We start from the raw sequence: 16972 nt of genomic DNA, 5'->3' as shown, positions 1-16972 counted from the left end.
TGACGCAGAAGCACATCCGATGCCATGGCAGGGTCTTCCTCGAGGTTGGGGGGGCCTGTTGGTGTGTCCTATGACAGTCATTAATTAAGTTGGGGTCCAGAATGTCCTCTAAGTTGTCCCAGGACCTCTCCTCCAGGCCGTACCCCTCCTAATCGACCAGATACTGGATCTGCCGCCCACGCCGTCTGTAATCGAACAAATCCCGCACGGAAAACGCCTTCTCACCATCCACGATCAATGGTGGGGGGCCTGATTCTCTGGACTCTTGCTCCACCCTTGAACCAAGAGTCAGTTTCAACAGAGACACATGAAAGGTGGGAGAGATGCAGTAAGTGGCAGGCAATTCTAGACGATATGACACTGTGCTAATCTGTTTGACTATTTTGAATGGACCCACATACCTGGGACTGAGCTTCCTGCACCGTAGCCATAATCGTAGATCCCGAGTGGATAACCACACCCACTGTCCTGGTGTATAGTTAGGATGAAGACGGCGATGACGATCGACTTGTTCCTTGACCCGGTTTATTGCTCATTGGAGATGCACATGAGTTTGGCTCCAGATGGTCTTGCTGCATTGAATCCAGTTGTTTACTGCAGGAACCTTGGATGGCTCCCCGGACCATGGAAACAGTGGTGGTTGGAGAATACATTGCAAGGCCGTTAACTTGGTAGCAGGTTTGAGGGTAGAGTTCTGTTCATACTCTGCTCAGGGAAGGAAGTGACTCTAGTCCGTTTGGTTCTGCTGGCAGTACATTCTGAGGAATTTGCATCTCCTGACTCAGGCGTTCAGTTTGTCCATTAGACTGTGGGTGGTAGCCAGATGTGAGGCTTATATTAACATTTACCATGGACGCTGAGGGATGGGTAGTGGTTGTAACAGACCTGCTGGGAGCTATTTTGGGGTCTTTGCTGCAGCACATGTACATTTACATTTATGCATTTAGCAGACGCTTTTATCCAAAGTGACTTACAACTCAGGAATACAGGAAGCGATCCGTCAAGAAGAGGCAAAGGACCACAAAAAGTACCCCAAATACCAAGATTTGTGTATTGCTCAGAGTAGCAAAAACCAGAAAAGGGAAGAAGAAAAGAGAAATAGAGGAGGATGTATGGCAAGCATTGACAAACTATATCTAAGTAATATCTGCTTGTAATGAGCAGAGGTGGGACAAAGTCATTGTTATGCAAGTCACAAGTAAGTCTCAAGTCTTTGCCCTCGAGTCCCGAGTCAAGTCGAGTCAAAGATGAGTCAAGTCTCGAGTCGAGTCAGAAGTCAAAGCCAACAAGTCTCAAGTCGAGTCCAAAGTCCTACCATTTTAGTTTCAAGTCACTTCAAGTCATCTTACCACAGAAATAAAAATTATACAAATTATGTATGTCTGTAAGATTTGTATTTATTTAAACCTCTTTTTATACAATGACATTAAGCAAATACAGTAAAAAAACAGAAAATGTAAATTTTCACAGAAAATGCTTGTATTTCAACAGCATATTGCACTAGAACAATGCACAGCAGCTTCAGTCCTGTATTGTGTTGACCTCATATGGCAAAACAGTTCAACTTTCAAATAGATATGGGTCCTTTTAGCCTAAACTTAGGGCCATTATGGGAATATTGTTTAGCTTATTTTCCCAGCTGGCATTTTAACATTGAGCCACTGTTGAATCAACGTCAGGTGCCAGTGTTGGATAACCGTTGAATTTTGTTTAGATTTTGCAAATCTAATCAACGTTGAAATGGCAACGTCTTTCCAATGTCATGTTTCTCAACATAGGTGAATTTGCCAACATTGAAACAATATTGATTTTAGTTTAGATTTTGCAAATCTAATCAACGTTGAAATGGCAACGTCTTTCCAATGTCACGTTTCTCAACATAGGTGAATTTGCCAACATTGAAACAATATTGATTTTAGTTTAGATTTTGCAAATCTAATCAACGTTGAAATGGCAACGTCATTCCGACGTCATGTTTCTCAACATAGGTGAATTTGCCAACATTGATTTAAGTTTAGATTTTGCAAATCCAATCAACGTTGAAATTTCAACGTCACTATAAAGTCCTGCTTTTCAACATAGTTTTTGTTAAACTGTTTTCACTGAAGTATTGATGTGTTCAACAGCAACACCAAACACCTTGAAATGGATACATAAACACTAAGTTTGCAAACACGCACAGTCAGCTTGGAAGAAGCCAATTGGTCAAAGGAAGAGCAGGAAGAAGATTAATAAAGACATTTCACTGACGGAGGAAACATGCTTTATTACATAGCTGCAATTGTGCCAACCTTTCACATCAATTGTACACATGTCAAACTTTTACTTTACCCAAAAATTCTGTCATTAAAGGGTTAGTTCACCCAAAAGTGAAATTGAGGTCATTAATGACTCACCCCAATGTCATTCCACACCCGTAAGACCTCCATTCCTCTTCAGAACACAGTTTAAGATATTTTATATTTTAGTCCCAGAGCATTGTGGCGATCCGAATCAATGAATCATGGCTGTTTGAATCTTTATTTGAGGTTTGAAAACAAACACAGAAGAGAAAACAATGCTGAATAAAATCATACTTTTTTTTATATTTGGACCAAAATGTATTTTCGACTCTTCAAGAGACTCTAATTAACCCACTGATGTCACATATGGACTACTCTGATGATGTTTTTATTCCCTTTCTGGACATGGACAGTATAGTGTGCATACTGCATTATGCTCTGGGACTAAAATATAAAATATCTTAAACTGTGTGTGAAGATGAACGGAGGTCTTACGGGTGTGGAACAACATTAGGAGGAGGAGTTAATGACATCAATTTCATTTTTGGGTGAACTAACCCTTTAAATGACTCGCCTTGTCGCTCCACACCCGTAAGACCTTCGTTCATCTTCGGAACACAGTTTAAGGTATTTTATATTTAGTCCGAGAGCTTTCTGTCCCTTCATTAAAAATGTATGTACGGTATACTGTCACTTTTTATGTTGTTGTTATTTTTGGACCAAAATGTATTTTCATTGCTTTCATTGCAAAAATTCTATCCAACCCACTGATGTCACATATGGACTACTTTGATGATGTTATTATCTTTCTGGTCCTTCTGGACATGGACAGTATACCGTACATACATTTTCAATGGAGGGACAGAAAGCTCGGAGTAAATATAAAATATGTTAAACTGTGTTCTGAAGATGAATGGAGGTCTTACGGGTGTGGAACGACATTAGGGTGAGGAGTAAATGACAGAATTTTCATTTTTGGGTGAACTAGCTTTTTTAACCTTAAAAAAAAACCGCCCAAACATTGGGCAAAATTAAACACAGCTGGTTAAGTCTTCCTTTCTTGTTACTTCTTTCTGCTACCGCCACCAGTCCTCTCAGGTGCATATTTCAAGTCTTTGGCCATGTATTCGTCTACTTTCATTGGCTTTAAGCTCAAGACCGCATCTGATGAGAAAAACAAAAAAACAGATCAGTATTAGCAAACACTACTCTCTCAAATTAAAATATTTAGCAAATATCAACTTTTGTGGCATTGCCAATGATCAAAGTATATCAATTAGTATTGATCAACATGCAAGGTCATTGATAATCATGTGCTTGAGCGAGCAACAAAAGGCAGTTGGTAGTAACCCTTGCTGCAGGTAGAGAAGTTAGTCTAGAGCCCAGAATGGAGTATTTTATATATATATATATATATAATATAAAAGTTTGGACACATTACTATGTGTAATGTTTTTGAAAGAAGTTTCTTCTGCTCATCAAGCCTGCATTTATTTGATCAAAAATACAGTAAAAAAAAAAAAAAAAAAAAGTAATATTGTGATCTTATTACAATTTAAATATTTGGTTTTCAATTTATTATATGTTAAATTACAATTTATTTCTGTGAAAAGCTGAATTTTCAGTATCATTCCTTCAGCGTCACATGATACTTCAGCAATCATTCTAATATTCTGATTTATTATGAGTGTTGGAAACAGTTCTGCTGCTTAATATATTTGATGAATAAAAGGTTTAAAAGAACTGCATTTATTCAAAATAAAAACATTTTCAAATAATATAAATCTCCTTTACTATCAATTTAACACAGTGTTTCTCAAACTTTTTCAGCCCAAGGACCACTTTATCTTCCAATTTTTTTCTGAGGACCACCTACAAAATCCCACTCTAACACGCCCCCCAAAACCAACAAAATAGGAAGGATAAGCTAAATTTAAGTTTAATATGCAACTGTTTCAAGTCAAAAACGAATCATTCAAACATAAATGCAATGATTTGATCAGAAATTATTGTATACATTTTATATATAAATAGTCTTCCACATAAACCTGTATTTAAATTTTACAAAAATGTAACAAAAAAAAGTTAAGGGTTAGTTACTTTCAGATTCAAATAGATGGTTGGGTTAGGTATGGGGACAACTTAACGTTAAAGGAGACTTTCAGGTCCAAATCTCTGGAAAAAAGAAGAAAGAAGAATGTGACGTGCTAAAGATGTATAGATATTCTTATGCCTCTCCCTGATTGGGTAACGGTAGTACAAGACAAAAACATTCAAACTGATCTAATATGTTACGTTAGCTTCATGGAGCGTACACACATACACGCCGGTGGAACGACGGACTAACGACAGTTCGGGGTTAAACTAGTCTGCCCGTAACGTTACACTTAACGGCGGTTCGCGGTTAAACTAGTCTGCCCATACGTCTACACACACACAGATAAGAACGGCGTTTGACGGTTAGCTAGCACTAACTCCGGTTCGCGGTTAAACTACGTTAGTCTGCCCATATAAACACATTATTAATTAACACAATACGTATATGGACCAGAGTCAGGCACACTCAACATTTATTTAGGAATTTTCTAGTTATAAAATGTGACTTCAAAAACTTTGCTTACCGTCTGAGCTGTTATGCCCAAATTCAGTCGAATCGGTCCAGGTCAGAACCTGCGAGGCTGACGATGACGACACAGACCCACTTCGCGCACGCGCAAGCAGGTGTTGTGTGGAACCGTCAGAGCCTATTGGCCTTTGTGTGATGGACAGTCGCCGTCCTCCAATCAAGCCTGTGTGTGTGTGTGTGTGTGTCCGTCCATATGTGTGTCTATATGTATATATATATATATATATATATATGTGTGTGTGTGTGTGTGTGTGTGTGTGTGTGTGTGTGTGTGTGTGTGTATGTTTGTGTGTTGTTTTTTTAATTTTAAGCGGTCTGTTAATTTTTTTCCAGAGCTGTGTAGGATATATATATATATATATATATATATATATATATATATATATATATATATATATATATATATATATATATATATATATATATAGCTCTGGAAGAAAAATTAAGAGACCACTTAATATAAAAATTAACTTAATATATACAACTTAATATATAAAAATTAAAATGCACCAGAATGCAGGAAATCACATCTACAAAATGTAAAATTGTATGGGGGAAATGTATATCCCCAGACCCCCACACAAACAACCCCACATATAATATTTTCACCAGCCACCACTGCATATATTGTTCTTGTATGGAATGACTAACCAAAATGATCAATCGGACTTGCTGTCAAAGTAAGCCATAAGATGTAGAAAGTGCTCAACAAACGTTTAATTCAGAGTTGATATTTCAACGTTGTATCATTATTCATGTATCAACTCTTTTTCAACAGTTAATTGATCAGCATTGTTTGGACGTTGTTCCAACGTTATTTTTCTACTGATATATTTCAACAAAATTTTTAAAAGTCATGGTTGTAAAAATAATGTTGATTTGACGTACAACTCAAAACTTGTTGATATTTCTATGTTGAATTCTTAGTGAGTTAACAACACCAATTCAACTATTTGGTGTTCAACGTTGTTTTGAAGTTGAAACAATGTTTTTTCATAAACTGACATTATTTCAACTACATTTAAACGTTTAATGTCAGTCGAATGCCAGCTGGGTTTGGTTTAATTTGGTTTACTTTAATAATTTAATTTATTCAATTATTTTGTTTTGCTATACTTTTTATGCCAGCTTGCCATGGCAAAGCATATGACTTCAGTTTCTGGAGGGAAAGGGCTTTCTTATGACTTTTGAAGCAGTGAAAATATTCTTAATATTGCATACACTGAAACTGAAATATTATTGTATACCGTAGTGTATAATAGACAATGAATATTGACACAACAACATTGATATGAGTAAAGAGTTCAAATACAACATGTGAGGCTATAGATTTTCTGACATCTGTTGCATATTCTTCTCAGGTATGAAGAATACCTAGAGGGGTGGGGGGCCCAAAACAAGCCCAATATTATTATATTATTTATTATCATCAGTATAATTTATGATTAATAATGTATCAATAAATGTGCCTGCAACATATTAAATTGAAATCTCGTGGAGTTTAAAAAGCAAATACAGATGGGATTTTACAAAATTCTTCAAGTTGCAATAAAGACTGTGAACAGAAGAGGTTTGGAGATGGAAAAAGAGAAAAAGTGACGTGAAGGATTATGGTAACTCCAGTCGGAGTTATTACACACATATAAGGAGCAGTGGTGAACATGCACACTATAAACCGTAAAAAGGATAAGCCCTGCATCTCAATGTGCAATCTGCCCTAAAGAGTGTTGAAAATTACTAATGTCACATAGCTACTATTTAGGATTATTATGCACTTTTTTACAGTCTATGATTGGGAGTTGGTGCATAGGAAAACACTGAGAGTGCTGCAATATAGAGACATGTTTATAATAATATACATTCGAACCATACCTACTGTTATTATTAGTAGCCTATACTTTTTTTATTATTTATTTTTATAATAGCCAAATAATAATAGTCATAATAAATAGCCTACATTATAAAAAAATATTTTTAAAATTAAATTAGGTGGCTTACCTCCCTGTTTCCTCTCCATCTCTGTATATCTCTGCTGGTTGCATTGTTTGTAAAAAATAATAATAAAATGTATTCGTCTATTTACGTCTACAAACTATCATTACATTTATAACATCACATCGCATGCCTGCACGTTGAACGCAATTTTTCTTCAAAGAGGGGAAGGAGGCGGGATGTATAAGGACGAATGACTACAGCACTTGTATCGTTGCACTATGTCTATTAGCTGTGAGAAGACAGTGTCAGGCAATGTATTTGGACAAAACAGCGACCATAAATGTAAAGAAACGAAGTTGCTTGTCATATTTTCCTAACAAGCAACCACATTTTTTTAAATAAGCCCAAAAAACCGCGACCCGCAACTCGAGATTTTTTACCGCGACTTGCCAAAAAAAGAAGTCCAAAGTCACGTGTTATACGCGGACTTGGTAGCTATGGATACTGTTGAATCAAACCAATGTGGGACTACAGTGATTGGATGTCGTGACTCGTGCTGGCAGCGCGTGCTCTCTGCATGCATACAGGTGCAGCTTTTTTTCACTGAGAGCAGCGCGGCCGTGTGAAAGAAAAATTGCCAAAAAGTAGCAAGTCTTCTCGAGTCATAAGGCTCAAGTCCAAGTGAAGTCACGAGTCATTGATGTTAAAGTCCAAGTCGAGTTGCAAGTCTTTGTACATTTTGTCGAGTCGAGTCCAAAGTCATCAAATTCATGACTCGAGTCTGACTCGAGTCCAAGTCACATGACTCGAGTCCACACCTCTGGTAATGAGTCCCACCTGGGTGACCAGAGCTTGTAGAGCAGAGTACTCACCAAATTACTTTCTCCCTGAGCCTTGGAGGAACAAAGGTTCAATCATGCAGGACATGCAGCAGTGCATCTGCTTTGATTTTCTTGGAACCTGGAATATAAGTGATAGAGAAGTCTAACTGAGTAAAGAAGAGTGCCTACCTAGCATGCCTGGGGTTTAGTCTCTTGGCTGACTGTAAGTACTCAAGGTTGCGATGATCCATCAGCACCAGGAATAGATGTCTCACTCCCTCAAGCCAGTGTACCAGAAATAAAAAGCATAGGGGAATAATTTAGGCGGGTTACCTTGCCGTAACCCGCCTAAATAACCATGATATATAAAGGACCATAAATCCCTGTGTTAGAATCATCCACTTCCGCCACAAAGGGTAGTTGAGGGTCTGGGTGGTGCAGGATAGGTGCCAATGTGAATTTATTGTTCAGGTTACTGAAAGCTTGTAATGCCTCGGCAGACCATAATAGCTTGTTGCCTCCTCCCCTTGTTATGGAAGTGAGTGATGCAGCGACTGAACTGAAACCTCTGATAAAGCGCCTGTAGAAGTTAGCAAACCCCAAGAATCTTTGTATCTCTTTCAAAGTGGTGGGTTGAGGCCATTCCACGACTGCCCGGACCTCCCTTTCATCCATTGCCACTCCCTCTGGGCTAATGAGATATCCAAGAAATCTTACTGAAGATTGATGAAACTCACATTTCTCTGCTTTGGCATACAACTGATGATTGATGAGAAGCTGCAAGACTGTTCGTACATGTTGTATGGGTTCATCCATGGTGTCTGAATAGATGAGGATGTCATCAATGTATACTAGCAGACATTTATTCAACAGCTCTCGAAAGATGTCTTTGATGAATGATTGGAACACTGATGGACTGCTGGACAGGCCGAAGCACATGACAAGGTATTCATAGTGCCCATTATTAGTGGAGAACGCCGTCTTCCATGTGTCACTCTCTCGGATGCGAATGAGGTTATAAGCGGATCAAATGTCAAGCTTGGTAAATACTTTGGCAGATCGAAGTTGTTCTAAGGCAGCAGGTACCAGCGGCAGAGGATATCTGAACGTGACATTATATCGTTAAGACGACGGTAGTCAATGCAAGGACGAAGGCCCCCATCCTTCGGTCATCAATGGGTTTAGAGGCGTAGGCGTTGAATGAAGTTGTCATATGTAGCTCTCACGCGGGCTCGCTATAAAATTGCTATAAAAATATGGGGTTGTGACGTCATGATCGGCGTCTTCTCTGAGTGAAGTTGTCACTGAGGCACTAACAGACTTTTTGGGGGATTTTTGGGAGCAGATTGGAGCTTTAGCTTTTAATTTCTACATTTCCATAACTGTTTATTTCACACCAACATTAATTGTTCTGCATCTGTGAGAGTGTGGGTTTGCTTTTGATATCGCAGCTGTACTTCCTGCTCTACTTCCTGTTCTCTACTGCGCAACTGCGGTCCCGAAATCGCTACAAGGCAGACTCGGTCCCAAGATGTCAGTGCCGTCCAGGCCACCTGAAAGCTTCAAATCTGCCAAGCGGAAACGGATGATGTCGCGTCGTCCATATTTTTTTACGGTCTATGGCTTTACCAGTGAGAAACGAACAAATTTGCAGAATTTTACCAGAGTCTGTGGTGTACAGGGTTGGTTGTTGGGCCAGGAAGATGGAACACTGCATACATTTTTTTGGAAATCACATAATTCTTTACCGTGGCTTTAGTGTAGGGGTAAGACACATATCATCAAGTTTGGACGCAAACCGATCATAGGTTCGAATCAGCCTTTTGCCACACTCGCTCTACTCCCTTTTGACATATCAGATTGGAAAGGCATTTATTTTCAATAAAAATTTAGAAAATATTAGAAAAGGGGAAATTAAGCGTCTAACGTGTTAAACAACAAGTGTTTCTTGGTTAGGAGTAGGTAAACAGACGTGCTGAATTAGAGACGATAAGGGTATCCCTTTTATAGGATATTCATTTGTGTAAAAGACAAATAACAGGATGTGTGTATAATTTGCTGTATGGATAACCAGGGCAAAAATGGCCTGTGGTCACACATACCCACCTCTAGAGGGCAACTTTGCACATGTGTAGTGCACTTTTTATAATTATTATTCATGTTGTTATTCATGAACTTTTTCATGAATTCATGAACTTTTTTATCATTTATTCACCCACATGTAATTTCAAATATTATATTATTTTGTGTTCAACAATAGTGAAATGACATAACTCACTTTTAATATTTAGGCACTTTTTTGCATCTTTAAGGTGAAATCCAGGTTGCACTTTCTGAGAACCCATAGAAAGTGCAACCGCTGTTGAGCCTTCTTGATAACTGCTGTAGTGTTGTCTGTCCAGGAGATGTCAGTGGAGATAAGGACACCAAGACTACACACTCCCCCTTGATGTAAAGGGGGGCTAGGTCGGTCCTGTTCTTCCTGAAGTTGAGAATGATCTCCTTAGTTTTCTTGGTGTTCAAAGCCAGGTTATTCTCTGAATACCAAGCTGCCAAGTTCAGTACCTCCTCTCTGTAAGCTGCCTCGTCTCCCTTTGAGATGAGCCTGACCACTGTGGTGTTGTCAGCAACTCAAATACTTGAGCTCTTTGATTCTGTCAGGAACTGCTCTGAGACACAAAGGTTGAGGATCCAAAAGCAGTATTTTTTGGAAGGGTCATCCACAAACAAAGTCATAGGCCAGTGGTTTTCAAATCTGTCCTGGAGGCAAATGCAAAGGCAAAGGTTATACACAAGTAAACAATCCCAACAACAACAGAGTTCAGGGCTGAGGCAAACGGGGAAATACAAATGAACAGGCAAAAATAAAAAAACACATGGAAAAACAAGGATATTGCACATGCACGATTTAGGGATGAATGACTGAAATGACCATGTGTATAAAGGGTGAACTAACAAGGTAAAGACAGCTGAAAACAGTGCAGATGAGTCCGGGAAAAGAATTATGGGGAATGAAGTCCACCACAGAGTGGCACTAGTCTGGTATGAAGTGACCCCTGGTGGCTGTGAAGGGAACTCCAGCTAGTGATCATGACAGATTCCAATGATATTGTTTCTCTGTCGTTACTTTTTAAAACTATAGTTATTTTCCTTGGTGAAAACAGGCCTCTTTGAAACAAATCAATAAAAATGTCATTACATTTTTTGTAACCAATACAATATATGCAATTATATATAATAATTTATGATACAAATTTCAAAGCTTTTGAAAGGCTTCAAATGATTCACAGAAGGAAATGCAGGTAGTCCACAAATCCAATGGATAACTTTTGTGTTCAGGTACTTTATACATACTATACACCGATCAGGCATAACATTATAACCTAATATTGTGTTGGTTCCCCGTTTGCTGCCAAAAACAGACCTGACCCATTAAGTCAGGGTCTCCACTAGACCCCTGAAGGTGTGCTGTTGTATCTGGTTAGCAGCAGATGTTGGCAGCAGATCCTTTAAATCAGGGGTGTCCAACCCTGCTCCTGGAGAGCTACCATCCTGCTGATTTCAGTTCAAGCACTGTTCCAACCCACCTGTCTGGTATTATCTAACACCCTGTTTACCATGATTTGCTGGTTCAGATGTGTTTGATTCAGTATGGAGCTAAAATCTACAAGACGGTAGCTCTCCAGAACCAGGGTTGGACACCCCTGCTTTAGGTCCTATAAGTTGTGAGGTGGGGCCTCCATGGTTTGGACTTGTTTGTTCATCACATCCCACAGATGCTTGATTGGATTGAGATCTGGGGAATTTGGAGGCTAAGTAAACACCTCAAACTTGTTGTTGTGCACCTCAAACCATCCCTGGACCATTTTCCATAAGCTATGGGTAATTTTCCAACTTGGCCGAGGACTGGGAGGAATTCCAGTGCTTCTCTGTGTAGTTGAAGTGGCAAATATTGCGAAAGTTGCAGCTCAGGCTGCAAGAGCCATTCGTGTGGCTGGAGTAGCTACAGGGTTTTTGTCTGCACTTTTTGTAGCTTTTGACATCTTCATTGTTTTTCTCAACTCCAGATAAATCAACAACATCCCCCAGAATTAGACTTGAAGAAAGAGTCAACGAGAAGCAAAATCCACCAGAAACCAAACCACTGGGCCATCTGATCAGTCATCAAATAACAACGACACAACAAATCTGGTGGATGCAGACACTCAACAAGTCAGTCACAGAGCTAGCCTGACAAGCCAGACCCCCATCAAGATGTTTGGTCTGGAAACTCACCATTGACAGCTCAATCCGAGGGGCGGATAAACGGTTGTCTTTCAAACTTCCCCTGCACGCAACTGAATAGGGCTAAAACCAATTAGAGCAACGAAGGTGAAGTGGATCTAGTTGACAGATTAAACTTTTGCCACATCCAGTCAGCAAAACTCAGAACACATCTTCCCTTTTTAATGATTGAAACACCTGGATTCAGTGATTTGGAGGAGCTTCCCAAAACTTTTAGCAATATAGTGTATCTCAAGTTGGTGTGGCAAGTATTCACTGAGTTACAGTTTATTTTCTGACATGTTTCATAATGGACTTCACTGAGAGAGATGGCAGGATTCGAAAGCACAACATTGTTTTTATTGTGAGTGTACATAAATAAAAGTAGACAGATAACAGTTTTGAATAATGTATCTGATGTATCTGTATGACAAAAATCTAATGAGTTATATAAGTCTCTTTCGCACTGATAAGAAAAAAAGTGAGGTGGTTGTTCCGGCGAGAGCCCAGACCCCCGGGGTGTTAAATATATAATTAACTGCAGTTTCTTCAGTTACTTTAACACTCTGTAAATTCGGACCCATATTGACATCAAGTAGTGTTCATTTAACAGTGAGGATTTTGCTGTGTATCACATCACTAAATGTTCTCCATTGGATTCAATTTTTTTTTGAGGAGGACTTTACTGTGAAGAATGTTGAGTTGTTAATAAAAGTTGAGAGAATGTTTCAGGAACATTATCATGACCTTATTTTAATGTTCCCATAACCAAAACTTACTAATGTTGGCATTTCCGTGATGATGACTTGGCTTCGCTGTATCCAATCTGGTTTTGTCCACATGGAATGTCATGTTAAGAGGATTGTAAAAGAGCAGATTTTTAATAGTTTTCAGTGTATTGTTGTGCATGACAGGACACTTCATGCTTGTCCTGTTCCTTTGTCAGATCTGCTTCTTGTAATGTGTAGTATCGTGCTGATTGTTGTCATTGTTTGCCTTTTGTGCTTATATTTAAGAAATGTAATTGCAGCATTATATTGTCTATAAGAAATTAATTTTCTCATTTAAAACAAACAGAATAGATTCATATCTATTAATGTCATATGGACATTTAACTTAACCCTCTGGGGTTCTTCATTTATGGGTCACACTCAGGACCTTCGGGTCTAAAAGGACCCGGAGGTCGGGAATAAAAAAAAAAAACAATTGAGTAAAATCAATGAAATATATTTTTGTTCAATAATATTTTTTCTTTTCTTTTTTGGTGTTTTGAGATAATTTTATGATTTATAAATAATATTTATGCAATAATTATGACCCATTTTTTCCCATTGAATATAATAGAATTTTATTTTTATTTTTTTCCTTTTTTTATTAAAGCTGTATTTCATTTTAGAGTCAAGCCTAGGCCTCATGAAAGCATTTTTTTTTATTTGATTGGTGCCATCTGGTGGACACAGTGAGCATTTTTATCACGCAATAGCACATTTTTACCACTAGAGTGCATTACAGAACCTGTGTGTGTGTGTGTGTGTGAGTTTTTGTTTGTCTGTTTTGCACTCTTGATGTTTTAGAGATTCACCCCTTCACTGTTGAGTCCTTTTTTTCTGCATCCTGGCTGATTTGTAGATTATATGCACAAAAAACTCTGTATTTTCATATTTTTGCCAATTTCCCATTCATTTCCTATGGGGGTCTTTTTTGACCCGAAGGCCCCGAGTGTGACTATTTTTTTTACGACCACTTAGACTTTTCCAATCCTGTCCCCAATTTTTTTTTCTGTCCATATACCAAGTACCAATACCCTCACCAAGTTTCGTACCATTCAGATGAAGCTACGATTTTTAACATTTCTTTCAAAAAAAAATTCGGGTCAGAAATGACCGAAGAACCCCAGAGGGTTAAGATAACAATGCCAATCCGTCAAACATTATACACATTCACCTTTGGCCTTCATGGCCATCTTGATAAATAAAGTAACATGAAACTCTAATTTTGTTCAATCTTGTTTTATTTCATATTACAGAGTATTAAGATGATATAAAAGTCAAGCAGTTGCATCTCAATCTGCAGTAATTTATGTGATGTGTTCAATGTTAGTGTCCTTCATTGTGAGGTGTATGTTGATCTTCACCTTCCGTTTCCAGGAGATCAACACCACTGCTGTTTGAATGGAAGTTTGTCAGATACATTTAGCTTAGCTTTGTGATTATCATTGCAACTGTCAGCATTTAATTGTTATTTAACCCTAGTAATTTAAGTAAGTTAAGTCTAGTAATTTATAGTACGTTATCTTTAGTCATTAGTTATCATAATCATAATCATTCTCGTTCTCATCCTCACTGCTATATTGACAAATTTCTTCTGCAAGCTCTTCTCCGAGATGTGTTCCCAGCTCTTCTCCAATCTCTGCAAATCTTTGGTGAACAGAATCAGGTTCTGCATAGTGAGGTTGAGGCACAGTGCGGCGATACTGCTGGCCAGACATCTGGCGAGGTTGAGGCACAGTGCGGGGATACTGCTGGCCAGACATCTGGCGAGGTTGAGGCACAGTGCGGTGATACTGCTGGTCAGACATCTGGCGAGGTTGAGGCACAGTGCGGGGATACTGCTGCCCAGCCACCTGGCGAGGTTGAGAGACAGTGTGGTGATACTGATTCCCAGTTGCCTGGCGAGGTTGAGACACAGATGGGTGGTACTGATTTCCAACCGAGTACTGAGGATGATGTCCAGCCATCATGGGGTATAATGTTTAATTTAGCAGTGAAGCTGTAAAACACACACACACACACACACACACACACACACACACACACACACACACACACACACACACACACACACACACACATTTAATCATATTTGTAGAAACAATGTAGAGGAAAAATGTATCCTCATACTTAGCTACAGAAAAATGTAGAAAGAAATAATGTTAACACATACCTTTTTCCTCACACTGAATCAGGTGAAGGTGAAGTTTCTTTTTGCATGGAATAGCTCCCTTATATACAAATAGGATATTTTCCTTTTGAAAAGACACACCCTCAAACATCCAACACTCTTAAAACTAAAACTAAAGAAATTCCCACAAGAGCATCACTGGCATATTGACGTGACTAATTATCTAGAAGATCATCACGACCTTCAGCACTGTGTCTTAGTTCAGGTATTTGTTATATAACTTTTACATTATTTGTTTTTAAAATGCTATAGTCACCTGATAGAACTGAACCTGATGTACTCTTATTTCTATATAATTTTTACCAAACTGGAATGTCTGAAATTACAGGAATTACACCTGGGGCAGTTTACTTTTCAACAGTTTCTGATGAAGAACACCGCCCAGATATTTCAGTTTAGAACCCGTGCCCTAGAGCTCGTAGGGGTTTTGGGTGTCTGTATTGTCAGTTTACATGTTTTAATGTTTAAGTAGCCACAAAACTGCTGCATATGTGACAATAAACAAATAAATGAATAAGTAGCACATATAGGTGCAACATTTTTGAAAGAGTAATCATACCTCATGTACTGCGTATGAGAGAACATTTGAGCAAAATTATTTTGGCATTGTACTTTAGATTCAGCTGAGAAACCAGTGGAAAATCAATACTATAAACACTGCTTTGTAGTTATTGATGCACTGTTAAACTATTCTATTGTAAATTTACAGTATATTCCAAGCTTTTAAATGTGTGATATTTATACCTGCTTGTGCCTCCACATGGAGCATTCTTTGCTCAAGCTTATACCTTGAAGCCAACGAAGATGTGCTACAGGATTACTGAAGATGAGCAGACTGGGAACTTGGGATATTTTCCATACCATTTGCTGAGATTTACTGGAGATGGAAGGACATCATGTCGCTTGGTGTGTGGCTTGTAACTGGAAACTAATGTGAGATGCTGCACTTGCTCTGCTTGGAATGCAAACGTTTGTACATTGTGTGGCTTTCTCTTGCTGGCACACCTCCTTAACCATGAGAGTTGGAAGGACATCAGAGGTGGTTTGTAACGGGAAACTAATTTGAGATGCTGCACTTGGTCTGCTTGGAATACAGCCTTTATAAAGCCCTTGCTTGCTCTTGCTAGCACACCTCCTCAACCACAAGTTTTCGATGCTGAGATAGCGTTGCTTTGTGCCAAGATAGTCTACTGTCTACGAGTCAGAGGCCTCCTCTCCCTTACTGCACATGGCCAATGATGCCTTGGTGCTTAAGGGCCTGATGCACAGCTGTGGATGGAGGCCAATTATTTCCATAGTTTTCCATGACAGGATTACATCAGTGTCATTTCCAGTCTCACTTTGGAGCATTTGAATCTTTTCAACAAAAACTGGACACCAGAAGCTCCAAGATGCCTTTTCCATACAGCCCTATATTTCTCATGCACCTGGGGAGGCCTAGCCATTGTTTAACAAATGAGCTGAATCAACCATTCCAGTTTTGTCAACTTTTGAGACTGGGACCTGGTAGATGGTCAGAGGCCACATCAGGTAGGAAGCCGAATTGGAAACACCAGTGCTTTAACCTGCCAGGGAAAAAAGACTAGTCAATTCTCTCGTGGCCATTAAAGGTATCCCGTCTGATCTGGTCCACTTATTCTGTGTCTGAGAGTGTCGCATCATAATAGTGACCCAGGCTTTTAACCGGTTTCTCCAGTTACTCTGTTGGTTTCTCCATACTCTGTTGGTATGGGTTCTTCCCCAATGAAGAACTTGTGGTCTGAAAGTTTCCACTTGATTATAGATATGTTCCTGGATTTACTTGGCTTTATCTTCATCTGGGCCTCCCCAATGTTCTGCTGCACCTTTTCCAACAGCCGCCAGGTGGAAGCGTTAGTTGTGATAAGTGTGGTCATATCATCCATCTATGCAATAAAAAGAGGAAGCTGCAAACCGGGCTTGAACTTCTCTCCTCCTACAAGCTCGGATGATAACTTCCGTTGTCATGGTAAAGACAAGAGGTGAGATGGTGCATCCTGCTATAATACCTATTTCCAATCGTTGCTATGTTGTGGTGTACTTATAATGTATAAGGCAAAGCTGTT

At 39.0% G+C, this 16972-nt stretch overlaps 1 long non-coding RNA gene across 1 annotated transcript; it reads right to left on the bottom strand.

Annotated features, from left to right (window-relative positions):
• Positions 1 to 3157: 3157 nt before the first annotated feature.
• Positions 3158 to 5035, bottom strand: LOC137081650 (uncharacterized). The gene is made up of 3 exons (XR_010906349.1): positions 4904 to 5035; positions 4383 to 4457; positions 3158 to 3446 (listed from the first exon to the last, which is right to left on the bottom strand). It is a non-coding gene; the product is annotated as an uncharacterized lncRNA (long non-coding RNA).
• Positions 5036 to 16972: the final 11937 nt, after the last annotated feature.

The sequence above is a fragment of the Pseudorasbora parva genome, chromosome 1 (assembly GCF_024679245.1).
Source record: "Pseudorasbora parva isolate DD20220531a chromosome 1, ASM2467924v1, whole genome shotgun sequence".
Classification (NCBI taxonomy): domain Eukaryota; kingdom Metazoa; phylum Chordata; class Actinopteri; order Cypriniformes; family Gobionidae; genus Pseudorasbora; species Pseudorasbora parva.
The sequence above is the reverse complement of the archived record's forward strand: the minus strand, read 5'-3'. Positions and strand labels throughout refer to the sequence as shown.